We start from the raw sequence: 13,405 nt of genomic DNA, 5'->3' as shown, positions 1-13,405 counted from the left end.
AAGGCAGCAAGTATGAATATGAGCATGTGTATACGTGTATATGTTTGCATGTGTCTGTATATGTATATGTAAGTATACATTGAAATGTATAGGTATGTATATGTACGTGTGTGGGCATTTATGTATATACATGTGTATGTGGGTGGGTTGGGCCATTCTTTCGTCTGTTTCCTTGTGCTACCTTGCTAACGCGGGAGACAGCGACTAAGTATAATAAAAAAAGAAAAAATAATTCCTTATAATGGGTCAAGACCAAATGCATCCCATAAACAGGCTTTCCTATAAAGGTAACCAGCAAAACCAGTGATTTTTTTTCTTTTTTTGTTGGCTTAGATGGCAAGGGCCACTGAGTCCCTAATCAAGGCCATCTCATTAATGCTATAAACATATACATACATACATATATTCATTTTTTTTTTATTTTTTTTTTGCTTTGTCGCTGTCTCCCGCGTTTGCGAGGTAGCACAAGGAAACAGACGAAAGAAATGGCCCAACCCACCCCCATACACATGTATATACATACGTCCACATACGCAAATATACATACCTACACAGCTTTCCATGGTTTACCCCAGACGCTTCACATGCCCTGATTCAATCCACCGACAGCACGTCAACCCCGGTATACCACATCGATCCAATTCACTCTATTCCTTGCCCTCCTCTCACCCTCCTGCATGTTCAGGCCCCGATCACACAAAATCTTTTTCACTCCATCTTTCCACCTCCAATTTGGTCTCCCATATATATATATATATATATATATATATATATATATATATATATATATATATATATATATATATATATATATTTTTTTTTTTTTTTATACTTTGCCGCTGTCTCCCGCGTTTGCGAGGTAGCGCAAGGAAACAGACAAAAGAAATGGCCCAACCCCCCCCCATACACATGTACATACACACGTCCACACACGCAAATATACATATATATATATATTTTTTTTTTTTTTTTTTTTTTTTTTTTTTATACTTTGTCGCTGTCTCCCGCGTTTGCGAGGTAGCGCAAGGAAACAGACGAAAGAAATGGCCCAACCCCCCCCATACACATGTACATACACACGTCCACACACGCAAATATACATACCTACACAGCTTTCCATGGTTTACCCCGGACGCTTCACATGCCTTGATTCAATCCACTGACAGCACGTCAACCCCTGTATACCACATCGCTCCAATTCACTCTATTCCTTGCCCTCCTTTCACCCTCCTGCATGTTCAGGCCCCGATCACACAAAATCCTTTTCACTCCATCTTTCCACCTCCAATTTGGTCTCCCTCTTCTCCTCGTTCCCTCCACCTCCGACACATATATCCTCTTGGTCAATCTTTCCTCACTCATTCTCTCCAAGTGCCCAAACCATTTCAAAACACCCTCTTCTGCTCTCTCAACCACGCTCTTTTTATTTCCACACATCTCTCTTACCCTTACGTTACTTACTCGATCAAACCACCTCACACCACACATTGTCCTCAAACATCTCATTTCCAGCACATCCATCCTCCTGCGCACAACTCTATCCATAGCCCACGCCTCGCAACCATACAACATTGTTGGAACTACTATTCCTTCAAACATACCCATTTTTGCTTTCCGGGATAATGTTCTCGACTTCCGCACATTTTTCAAGGCTCCCAAAATTTTCGCCCCCTCCCCCACCCTATGATCCACTTCCGCTTCCATGGTTCCATCCGCTGACAGATCCACTCCCAGATATCTAAAACACTTTACTTCCTCCAGTTTTTCACCATTCAAACTCACCTCCCAATTGACTTGACCCATATATATATATATATATATATATATATATATGGGAGTAAAGTCAGGGGTTAGTGAGAGGACAAGAGCAAGGGAAGGAGTAGCAGTACCCCTGAAACAGGAGTTGTGGGAGTATGTGATAGAATGTAAGAAAGTAAATTCTCAATTAATATGGGTAAAACTGAAAGTTGATGGAGAGAGATGGGTGATTATTGGTGCATATGCACCTGGGCATGAGAAGGAAGATCATGAGAGGCAAGTGTTTTGGGAGCAGCTGAATGAGTGTGTTAGTGGTTTTGATGCACGAGACCGGGTTATAGTGATGGGTGATTTGAACGCAAAGGTGAGTAATGTGGCAGTTGAGGGAATAACTGGTATACATGGGGTGTTCAGTGTTGTAAATGGAAATGGTGAAGAGCTTGTAGATTTATGTGCTGAAAAAGGACTGGTGATTGGGAATACCTGGTTTAAAAAGCGAGATATACATAAGTATACGTATGTAAGTAGGAGAGATGGCCAGAGAGCGTTATTGGATTACGTGTTAATTGACAGGCGCGCGAAAGAGAGACTTTTGGATGTTAATGTGCTGAGAGGTGCAACTGGAGGGATGTCTGATCATTATCTTGTGGAGGCTAAGGTGAAGATTTGTATGGGTTTTCAGAAATGAAGAGTGAATGTTGGGGGTAAAGAGGGTGGTGAGAGTAAGTGAGCTTGGGAAGGAGACTTGTGTGAGGAAGTACCAGGAGAGACTGACTACAGAATGGAAAAAGGCGAGAACAATGGAAGTAAGGGGAGTGGGGGAGGAATGGGATGCATTTAGGGAATCAGTGATGGATTGCGCAAAAGATGCTTGTGGCATGAGAAGAGTGGGAGGTGGGTTGATTAGAAAGGGTAGTGAGTGGTGGATGAAGAAGTAAGATTATTAGTGAAAGAGAAGAGAGAGGCATTTGGACGATTTTTGCAGGGAAAAATGCAATTGAGTGGGATATGTATAAAAGAAAGAGACAGGAGGTCAAGAGAAAGGTGCAAGAGGTGAAAAAGAGGGCAAATGAGAGTTGGGGTGAGAGAGTATCATTAAATTTTAGGGAGAATAAAAAGATGTTCTGGAAGGAGGTAAATAAAGTGCGTAAGACAAGGGAGCAAATGGGAACTTCAGTGAAGGGCGTAAATGGGGAGGTGATAACAAGTAGTGGTGATGTGAGAAGGAGATGGAGTGAGTATTTTGAAGGTTTGTTGAATGTGTTTGATGATAGAGTGGCAGATATAGGGTGTTTTGGTCGAGGTGGTGTGCAAAGTGAGAGGGTTAGGGAAAATGATTTGGTAAACAGAGAAGAGGTAGTAAAAGCGTTGCGGAAGATGAAAGCCGGCAAGGCAGCAGGGTTGGATGGTATTGCAGTGGAATTTATTAAAAAAGGGGGTGGGTGACTGTATTATTGACTGGTTGGTAAGGTTATTTAATGTATGTATGACTCATGGTGAAGTGCCTGAGGATTGGCGGAATGCGTGCATAGTGCCATTGTACACAGGCAAAGGGGATAAGAGTGAGTGCTCAAATTACAGAGGTATAAGTTTGTTGAGTATTCCTGGTAAATTATATGGGAGGGTATTGATTGAGAGGGTGAAGGCATGTACAGAGCATCAGATTGGGGAAGAGCAGTGTGGTTTCAGAAGTGGTAGAGGATGTGTGGATCAGGTGTTTGCTTTGAAGAATGTATGTGAGAAATACTTAGAAAAGCAAATGGATTTGTATGTAGCATTTATGGATCTGGAGAAGGCATATGATAGAGTTGATAGAGATGCTCTGTGGAAGGTATTAAGAATATATGGTGTGGGAGGCAAGTTGTTAGAAGCAGTGAAAAGTTTTTATCGAGGATGTACGGCATGTGTACGTGTAGGAAGAGAGGAAAGTGATTGGTTCTCAGTGAATGTAGGTTTGCGGCAGGGGTGTGTGATGTCTCCATGGTTGTTTAATTTGTTTATGGACGGGGTTGTTAGGGAGGTGAATGCAAGAGTTTTGGAAAGAGGGGCAAGTATGAAGTCTGTTGTGGATGAGAGAGCTTGGGAAGTGAGTCAGTTGTTGTTCGCTGATGATACAGCGCTGGTGGCTGATTCATGTGAGAAACTGCAGAAGCTGGTGACTGAGTTTGGTAAAGTGTGTGAAAAAAGAAAGTTAAGAGTATATATGAATAAGAGTAAGGTTATTAGGTTTAGTAAGGTTGAGGGACAAGTTAACTGGGAGGTAAGTTTGACTGCAGAAAAACTTGAGGAAGTGAAGTGCTTTAGATATCTGGGAGTGGATTTTGCAGCGGATGGAACCATGGAAGTGGAAGTAAATCACAGGGTGGGGGAGGGGGCGACAGTTCTAGGAGCGTTGAAGAATGTATGGAAGGCAAGAACATTATCTTGGAGAGCAAAAATGGGTCTGTTTGAAGGAATAGTGGTTCCAACAATGTTATAAGGTTGCGTGGCATGGGCTAAGATAAGGTTGTGTGGAGGAGGGTGGATGTGCTGGAAATGAGACATATGAGGTGGTTTGATTGAGTAAGTAATGAAAGGGTAAGAGAGATGTGTGGTAATAAAAAGAGTGTGGTTGAGAGAGCAGAAGAGGGTGTATTGAAATGGTTTGGTCACATGGAGAGAATGAGTGAGGAAAGGTTGACAAAGAAGATATCAGAGGTGGAGGGAACGAGAAGTGGGAGACCAAATTGGAGGTGGAATGATGGAGTGAAAAAGATTTTGAGCAATCGGGGCCTGAACATACAGGAGGGTGAAAGGCGTGCAAGGAATAGAGTAAATTGGAATGCTGTGGTATACCAGGATCGACATGCTGTCAATGGATTGAACCAGGGTATGTGAAGCGTCTGGGGTAATACATGGAAAGTTTTGTCGGGTCTGGATGTGGAAAGGGAGCTGTGGTTTCAGTGCATTACACGTAACAGCTAGAGACCGAGTGTGAACTAATGTGGCCTTTGTCATCTTTTCCTAGCGATACCTCGCGCGTGTGCGGGGGGAAGAGGGATGTCCATTTCATGTGTGATGGGGAGGCGGCGGGAATGGATGAAGGCAGCAAGTATGAATATGAGCATGTGTATACGTGTATATGTTTGCATGTGTCTGTATATGTATATGTAAGTATACATTGAAATGTATAGGTATGTATATGTACGTGTGTGGGCATTTATGTATATACATGTGTATGTGGGTGGGTTGGGCCATTCTTTCGTCTGTTTCCTTGTGCTACCTTGCTAACGCGGGAGACAGCGACTAAGTATAATAAAAAAAGAAAAAATAATTCCTTATAATGGGTCAAGACCAAATGCATCCCATAAACAGGCTTTCCTATAAAGGTAACCAGCAAAACCAGTGATTTTTTTTCTTTTTTTGTTGGCTTAGATGGCAAGGGCCACTGAGTCCCTAATCAAGGCCATCTCATTAATGCTATAAACATATACATACATACATATATTCATTTTTTTTTTATTTTTTTTTTGCTTTGTCGCTGTCTCCCGCGTTTGCGAGGTAGCACAAGGAAACAGACGAAAGAAATGGCCCAACCCACCCCCATACACATGTATATACATACGTCCACATACGCAAATATACATACCTACACAGCTTTCCATGGTTTACCCCAGACGCTTCACATGCCCTGATTCAATCCACCGACAGCACGTCAACCCCGGTATACCACATCGATCCAATTCACTCTATTCCTTGCCCTCCTCTCACCCTCCTGCATGTTCAGGCCCCGATCACACAAAATCTTTTTCACTCCATCTTTCCACCTCCAATTTGGTCTCCCATATATATATATATATATATATATATATATATATATATATATATATATATATATATATATATATATATATATTTTTTTTTTTTTATACTTTGCCGCTGTCTCCCGCGTTTGCGAGGTAGCGCAAGGAAACAGACAAAAGAAATGGCCCAACCCCCCCCCCATACACATGTACATACACACGTCCACACACGCAAATATACATATATATATATATATTTTTTTTTTTTTTTTTTTTTTTTTTTTATACTTTGTCGCTGTCTCCCGCGTTTGCGAGGTAGCGCAAGGAAACAGACGAAAGAAATGGCCCAACCCCCCCCATACACATGTACATACACACGTCCACACACGCAAATATACATACCTACACAGCTTTCCATGGTTTACCCCGGACGCTTCACATGCCTTGATTCAATCCACTGACAGCACGTCAACCCCTGTATACCACATCGCTCCAATTCACTCTATTCCTTGCCCTCCTTTCACCCTCCTGCATGTTCAGGCCCCGATCACACAAAATCCTTTTCACTCCATCTTTCCACCTCCAATTTGGTCTCCCTCTTCTCCTCGTTCCCTCCACCTCCGACACATATATCCTCTTGGTCAATCTTTCCTCACTCATTCTCTCCATGTGCCCAAACCATTTCAAAACACCCTCTTCTGCTCTCTCAACCACGCTCTTTTTATTTCCACACATCTCTCTTACCCTTACGTTACTTACTCGATCAAACCACCTCACACCACACATTGTCCTCAAACATCTCATTTCCAGCACATCCATCCTCCTGCGCACAACTCTATCCATAGCCCACGCCTCGCAACCATACAACATTGTTGGAACTACTATTCCTTCAAACATACCCATTTTTGCTTTCCGGGATAATGTTCTCGACTTCCGCACATTTTTCAAGGCTCCCAAAATTTTCGCCCCCTCCCCCACCCTATGATCCACTTCCGCTTCCATGGTTCCATCCGCTGACAGATCCACTCCCAGATATCTAAAACACTTTACTTCCTCCAGTTTTTCACCATTCAAACTCACCTCCCAATTGACTTGACCCATATATATATATATATATATATATATATATATATGGGAGTAAAGTCAGGGGTTAGTGAGAGGACAAGAGCAAGGGAAGGAGTAGCAGTACCCCTGAAACAGGAGTTGTGGGAGTATGTGATAGAATGTAAGAAAGTAAATTCTCAATTAATATGGGTAAAACTGAAAGTTGATGGAGAGAGATGGGTGATTATTGGTGCATATGCACCTGGGCATGAGAAGGAAGATCATGAGAGGCAAGTGTTTTGGGAGCAGCTGAATGAGTGTGTTAGTGGTTTTGATGCACGAGACCGGGTTATAGTGATGGGTGATTTGAACGCAAAGGTGAGTAATGTGGCAGTTGAGGGAATAACTGGTATACATGGGGTGTTCAGTGTTGTAAATGGAAATGGTGAAGAGCTTGTAGATTTATGTGCTGAAAAAGGACTGGTGATTGGGAATACCTGGTTTAAAAAGCGAGATATACATAAGTATACGTATGTAAGTAGGAGAGATGGCCAGAGAGCGTTATTGGATTACGTGTTAATTGACAGGCGCGCGAAAGAGAGACTTTTGGATGTTAATGTGCTGAGAGGTGCAACTGGAGGGATGTCTGATCATTATCTTGTGGAGGCTAAGGTGAAGATTTGTATGGGTTTTCAGAAATGAAGAGTGAATGTTGGGGGTAAAGAGGGTGGTGAGAGTAAGTGAGCTTGGGAAGGAGACTTGTGTGAGGAAGTACCAGGAGAGACTGACTACAGAATGGAAAAAGGCGAGAACAATGGAAGTAAGGGGAGTGGGGGAGGAATGGGATGCATTTAGGGAATCAGTGATGGATTGCGCAAAAGATGCTTGTGGCATGAGAAGAGTGGGAGGTGGGTTGATTAGAAAGGGTAGTGAGTGGTGGATGAAGAAGTAAGATTATTAGTGAAAGAGAAGAGAGAGGCATTTGGACGATTTTTGCAGGGAAAAATGCAATTGAGTGGGATATGTATAAAAGAAAGAGACAGGAGGTCAAGAGAAAGGTGCAAGAGGTGAAAAAGAGGGCAAATGAGAGTTGGGGTGAGAGAGTATCATTAAATTTTAGGGAGAATAAAAAGATGTTCTGGAAGGAGGTAAATAAAGTGCGTAAGACAAGGGAGCAAATGGGAACTTCAGTGAAGGGCGTAAATGGGGAGGTGATAACAAGTAGTGGTGATGTGAGAAGGAGATGGAGTGAGTATTTTGAAGGTTTGTTGAATGTGTTTGATGATAGAGTGGCAGATATAGGGTGTTTTGGTCGAGGTGGTGTGCAAAGTGAGAGGGTTAGGGAAAATGATTTGGTAAACAGAGAAGAGGTAGTAAAAGCGTTGCGGAAGATGAAAGCCGGCAAGGCAGCAGGGTTGGATGGTATTGCAGTGGAATTTATTAAAAAAGGGGGTGGGTGACTGTATTATTGACTGGTTGGTAAGGTTATTTAATGTATGTATGACTCATGGTGAAGTGCCTGAGGATTGGCGGAATGCGTGCATAGTGCCATTGTACACAGGCAAAGGGGATAAGAGTGAGTGCTCAAATTACAGAGGTATAAGTTTGTTGAGTATTCCTGGTAAATTATATGGGAGGGTATTGATTGAGAGGGTGAAGGCATGTACAGAGCATCAGATTGGGGAAGAGCAGTGTGGTTTCAGAAGTGGTAGAGGATGTGTGGATCAGGTGTTTGCTTTGAAGAATGTATGTGAGAAATACTTAGAAAAGCAAATGGATTTGTATGTAGCATTTATGGATCTGGAGAAGGCATATGATAGAGTTGATAGAGATGCTCTGTGGAAGGTATTAAGAATATATGGTGTGGGAGGCAAGTTGTTAGAAGCAGTGAAAAGTTTTTATCGAGGATGTACGGCATGTGTACGTGTAGGAAGAGAGGAAAGTGATTGGTTCTCAGTGAATGTAGGTTTGCGGCAGGGGTGTGTGATGTCTCCATGGTTGTTTAATTTGTTTATGGACGGGGTTGTTAGGGAGGTGAATGCAAGAGTTTTGGAAAGAGGGGCAAGTATGAAGTCTGTTGTGGATGAGAGAGCTTGGGAAGTGAGTCAGTTGTTGTTCGCTGATGATACAGCGCTGGTGGCTGATTCATGTGAGAAACTGCAGAAGCTGGTGACTGAGTTTGGTAAAATGTGTGAAAGAAGAAAGTTAAGAGTAAATGTGAATAAGAGCAAGGTTATTAGGTGCAGCAGGGTTGAGGGTCAAGTCAATTGGGAGGTAAGTTTGAATGGAGAAAAACTGGAGGAAGTAAAGTGTTTTAGGTATCTGGGAGTGGATCTGGCAGCGGATGGAACCATGGAAGCGGAAGTGGATCATAGGGTGGGGGAGGGGGCGAAAATCCTCGGAGCCTTGAAGAATGTGTGGAAGTCGAGAACATTATCTCGGAGCAAAAATGGGTATGTTTGAAGGAATAGTGGTTCCAACAATGTTGTATGGTTGCGAGGCGTGGGCTATGGATAGAGTTGTGTGCAGGAGGATGGATGTGCTGGAAATGAGATGTTTGAGGACAATGTGTGGTGTGAGGTGGTTTGATAGAGTAAGTAACGTAAGGGTAAGAGAGATGTGTGGAAATAAAAAGACGTGGTTGAGAGAGCAGAAGAGGGTGTTTTGAAATGGTTTGGGCACATGGGGAGAATGAGTGAGGAAAGATTGACCAAGAGGATATATGTGTCGGAGGTGGAGGGAACGAAGAGAAGTGGGAGACCAAATTGAGGTGGAAAGATGGAGTGAAAAAGATTTTGTGTGATCGGGGCCTGAACATGCAGGAGGGTGAAAGAAGGGCAAGGAATAGAGTGAATTGGATCGATGTGGTATATATATATAAATATATATATATATAAAGAGTGTGGTTGAGAGAGCAGAAGAGGGTGTTTTGAAATGGTTTGGTCACATGGAGAGAATGAGTGAGGAAAGATTGACAATGAGGATATATGTGTCAGAGGTGGAGGGAATGAGATGTGGGAGACCAAATTGGAGGTGGAAAGATGGAGTGAAAAAGATTTTGAGTGATCGAGGCCTGAACATGGAGGAGGGTGAAAGGCGTACAAGGAACAGAGTGAATTGGAACGATGTGGTATACTGGGGTCGACGTGCTGTTAATGGATTGAACCAGGGCATGTGAAGCGTCTGGGGTAAACCATGGAAAGTTCTGTGGGGCCTGGATGTGGAGAGGGAGCTGTGGTTTTGGTGCATTATTACATGACAGCTAAAGACTGAGTGTGAACGAATGGGGCCTTTGTTGTCTTTTCCTAGCGCTACCTCGCACAAATGAGGGGGGAGGGGGTTGTTATTTCATGTGTGGCGAGGTGGTGATGGGAATGAATAGAGGCAGACTATGAATGAAGTGCATGTGTATATATGTATATGTCTGTGTGTGTATGTATATATATGTATATTTTGAGATGTATAGGTATGTATATTTGCCTGTGTGGGCGTGTATGTATATACATGTGTATGTGGGTGGGTTGGGCCATTCTTTCGTCTGTTTCCTTGCGCTACCTCTCTAACGCAGGAGACAGCGACAAAGCAAAACAACAAACACACACACATATTATTTATATATATATATATATATATATATATATATATATATATATATATATTTTTTTTTTTTTTTTTTTTTTTTTTTTATACTTTGTCGCTGTGTCCCGCGTTTGCGAGGTAGCGCAAGGAAACAGACGAAAGAAATGGCCCAACCCCCCCCCCATACACATGTACATACACACGTCCACACACGCAAATATACATACCTACACAGCTTTCCATGGTTTACCCCAGACGCTTCACATGCCTTGCTTCAATCCACTGACAGCACGTCAACCCCTGTATACCACATCGATCCAATTCACTCTATTTCTTGCCCTCCTTTCACCCTTTCACCCTTGACCCTCACCCCTACTGTACCTAATAACCTTGCTCTTATTCACATTTACTCTCAACTTTCTTCTTCCACACACTTTACCAAACTCAGTCACCAGCTTCTGCAGTTTCTCACATGAATCAGCCACCAGCGCTGTATCATCAGCGAACAACAATTGACTCACTTCCCAAGCTCTCTCATCCCCAACAGACTTCATACTTGCCCCTCTTTCCAGGACTCTATATATATATATATATATATATATATATATATATATATATTTTTTTTTTTTTTGCTTTGTTGCTGTCTCCCGCGTTTGCGAGGTAGCGCAAGGAAACAGATGAAAGAAATGGCCCAACCCACCCCCATACACATGTATATACATACACGTCCACACACGCAAATATACATACCTACACAGCTTTCCATGGTTTACCCCAGACGCTTCACATGCCCTGATTCAATCCAATGACAGCACATCAACCCCGGTATACCACATCGATCCAATTCACTCTATTCCTTGCCCTCCTTTCACCCTCCTGCATGTTCAGGCCCCGATCACACAAAATCTTTTTCACTCCATCTTTCCACCTCCAATTTGGTCTCCCACTTCTCCTCGTTCCCTCCACCTCCGACACATATATCCTCTTGGTCAATCTTTCCTCACTCATTCTCTCCATGTGCCCAAACCATTTCAAAACACCCTCTTCTGCTCTCTCAACCACGCTCTTTTTATTTCCACACATCTCTCTTACCCTTATATTACTTACTCGATCAAACCACCTCACACCACACACTGTCATCAAACACCTCATTTCCAGCACATCCATCCTCCTGCGCACAACTCTATCCATAGCCCACGCCTCGCAACCATACAACATTGTTGGAACCACTATTCCTTCAAACATATCCATTTTTGCTTTCCGAGATAATGTTCTCGACTTCCACACATTCTTCAAGGCTCCCAGGATTTTCGCCCCCTCCCCCACCCTATGATCCACTTCCGCTTCCATGGTTCCATCAGCTGCCAGATCCACTCCCAGATATCTAAAACACTTTACTTCCTCCAGTTTTTCTCCATTCAAACTTACCTCCCAATTGACTTGACCCTCAACCCTACTGTACCTAATAACCTTGCTCTTATTCACATTTACTCTTAACTTTCTATATATATATATATATATATATTTATATATCGCTTCCTGCAATTTGTCTTTCATACAAAACAGACAGCAGTTGTCACTAACTGGGCTCAAATCGTGTTTATTCGATCTAGACATACTACCACCATGGAACTGGTGCCTGAGGTTGTGGTTCCTTCATCCCCCGACCGTTAATCACTTGTGTCAGACCAATAAACACTTACCTTAATCCTGTCTATCCTATCGTTTATTGCATTCCTCCCATTCGAGAAACCTTACATGATGTCCTACATTTATTCGGTGAACATATATTCTTTACTGGGCCAGGGGATGCAACCTCATGATGAATCTGCCTCTGCCCAACACGATTAGTCGGCAAAATAATAAAGGTGGTGGCCAAGAACTTCGCATTTACCGAAATCTTAAAAACTTTCATCGTAATTACTTTACCTAAACTGCACTTTAAACAAAGATACGTTGCAATGCAAATGTGTTAAAATTATTAAGATTTCCTGCAATACTACAATTCATCCTGAAATATCCTGAACGTCGGGCAATCATCTCATTTCCTGGTGATCATACATTCGATAAGTTGACCCTTTACAGAGCATGAAGGTTAAATCAAAATTATAAGACAAAATCCAATGTAAACATATATCCTGTGCTACCTGAACTATGAGGTTTGGCAAACACCTGTCTTTCAAATGTTGTTAAACATCAGCTGTTTGGTAGAAGACGTGCGGGATGCGCACTGATGATGATGATAGAAAAGACACTTCCAAGGAAGGGCGGGAAAAGAGAGGGGGTAAGAGCAAGAAATTGTTAGAGGAAGTGAATTTTAGAGGGAGGAAAAGAGCCAGAGCTTAACCCAGCTTGCATAGGAGTAATAGGATGAGCAGGTCAAAGATGATGAATGGAGGGCAAGGTTTTTTTTTTCTTTCTTTAAGGATATAGGAGGAGATGGATCGCATCTCTGGCTGATGGACACTGATTTTACCAAGGCGTTCCACGCACGGACTTAGCAGCAAGATCTATAGTGGTTTTTAGTTTCTAATATATTGGCACTGGATGTTGTCCAGGTTGTACATTGAAGATGTTACCTGGATGGTCTATTCCCAGGAGATTGTTGAAGTAATCAATCCAGTGAGTATGATGCATTTGAAATCGCTCTACTTGTCTTTCAAACAGCTTCCTCCAATAGATATTTAATGGAGGGATTCGTGCTCTCGTGAAGTTCTGTGTGCCTGATGAACTCGTGCCATTTGATGTTAAAAACCCAACGTAGAGCTTTGTTTTGAATGATTTGGAGTGCACGGATGTTGGATTGGGCTCCGAGTTCAAGAGCTGAAGGTGCATAAGTGATAAGTGGTCGTATTAATGCTTTGTACAGGTGCAATTTGGTTTTGAATTGCGCCTCTCTAAATCTATACAATTTCGCGAGCTCTGCTCTCGCAATAGCCGCTCTAGACTGAATATGTCGGTTCATTCTCAGGTGTACATCATAACTTAGGCCCAGCACAGTGTTAGTATTTGAGATGGGAATGGCTAAATGACGGTGTATACGAGAGTGTAGGTAGACATTACTTATAAGGAAAGAAGCAGTTGTCAAAACGGTCCACCCTTAAGTTGCCGAGTATTGCGTGGTCTAGCTAGTGGTGGGGGCACACAAGCAACCAGCTCTCTGGAGCAAAAACCTAAGAAATGCCTATAGAAGAGGGAAAGTGAACCAACATTGCGGCGTAGGGTAAGGGGGTTATGTTTGG

General features: G+C 42.6%; 1 protein-coding gene across 1 annotated transcript in view; it reads right to left on the bottom strand.

Moving 5' to 3' along the window:
• Positions 1–12,407, bottom strand: part of shtd (anaphase promoting complex subunit 1) — a 596,397-nt gene extending 583,990 nt beyond the window's left edge. Inside the window, exon 1 of the mRNA XM_071673058.1 lies at positions 12,311–12,407. The gene's annotated coding sequence lies outside the window, so the exon portion shown is untranslated. The remainder of the gene's footprint in view (positions 1–12,310) is intronic.
• Positions 12,408–13,405: the final 998 nt, after the last annotated feature.

Source organism: Panulirus ornatus, chromosome 18 (genome assembly GCF_036320965.1).
Source record: "Panulirus ornatus isolate Po-2019 chromosome 18, ASM3632096v1, whole genome shotgun sequence".
Classification (NCBI taxonomy): Eukaryota; Metazoa; Arthropoda; class Malacostraca; order Decapoda; family Palinuridae; genus Panulirus; species Panulirus ornatus.
This window is presented reverse-complemented; position numbering and strand designations above follow the sequence as displayed.